The following is a 1,432-nucleotide window of genomic DNA, read 5'->3' as shown; positions in this document are numbered from 1 at the left end:
TTGGCTGATGGAACTCTGCCAGTTGGCAGTGATGGGCAAGATGCTCCTGAGAACTGACCTGCAAACTCGGCTGGACGAAATCATGTGTCCCTATTCTGTTACTTTGTACAATTGTCATTGTATTTCTGTGCAGTTTCTCATGGGAACCCCAATCTCGCTAGGCGGTACCCAGAGATGTAAATTAGGCATCCAAATAGTGTGTTATGATTGGTGTGTTACCCAAATCCTACCTTAGGACCAATCCAAATTGAGGGATTCTGACACTTTGCAACATTGGGGGGTGGTACACCGTCCCAAAACAGTATAACTACCCTGGGTTCACCTAGGGAATTAGTCCGACTTGTCTGGTTTAGCTGACCTGTCACTGACCCATCGTACTCAATAGGTGACTGAAGATACAGAGCGCTGCGGAGCACTCTGTCCGAAATTGACCATAGACTAAGGTTTTACTGAACCTTAAAGTGCTGGCGAAGCACTTTGCTGGGAGTTCGCTGATCCAATCGGGGTCTTGATCGATAGCTGCAGAGAGGGTGGAACGCAGGCGTTGCTTCCAAACTGCGGGTGCGGTCCTGTCCTGAGCGGTCCTGTCCTGAGGGTTTGCTGTCCTGTCCTGAGGTCCTGTCCTGATTCCTAATCTGAGGGTATCCTGTCCTATCCTGGGTGTCCATTCTGCACCTGCTGTCCTTTGAGGGGTATCCTTCCTTGAGGGTTTCCTGTCCTTAAACTGACCCGTGGCCAGGGTTTGGTTTCTACACCAGTCTAGGTAAATACTGCTCTAAGTTCTTTAAAACTTGCACCTTTCTATATTTCAGTCTTTTGCTTAAATAAAGACACACCTTTGCACATGTTGATTTTTCCATGCTTTTGCCGCAAACTATTGAATCATAAAGTCAATTGCATATAATTTAAATTGTTCCTATGCTATCCTACCTTTTGGAAATCATATTTTGCATTGCAGTTTGTCATTTTCTGATATGGTCTAGAACGGCCTTACTTAAACTGTCTGAAAACTCCTTGCCTTGAATGCATAGCATTTTTCTTTATCTCATAATTACATTTAAATGGTTACCCTGACTTTATTTCTCTATAGTTATGTACTTTTCATTATCCTGGTTATTGATTGCCTTATTCTTGTAAGTTTAATGCTTGATGAAAACGAACTTTAGATAAACATTTTAAAACTTCCAGTTGTCCGTGGTCATTTACAAACAATATTGAATGTCATTTGAATTTGCATTTGCTGCCTTTCCTTTTACAGCTAGGCTCCTGATCCGTTGAGGTCATAGGTACCCGTGTCGGTGGATGGTAAGTCGGGTACTCTGAGTAATAACAGTAGGGAACACACAAATTGGTAGCAGCCCGTGAAGTCGCCCTGTCAATGAATAGTGTGAATTGAAAGTATATGGGCCCTGAAGCCGGAAACGGCGGAATC

This window comes from Lissotriton helveticus, chromosome 12 (genome assembly GCF_964261635.1).
Source record: "Lissotriton helveticus chromosome 12, aLisHel1.1, whole genome shotgun sequence".
NCBI lineage: Eukaryota > Metazoa > Chordata > Amphibia > Caudata > Salamandridae > Lissotriton > Lissotriton helveticus.
Note: the sequence above shows the minus strand (reverse complement) of the source record.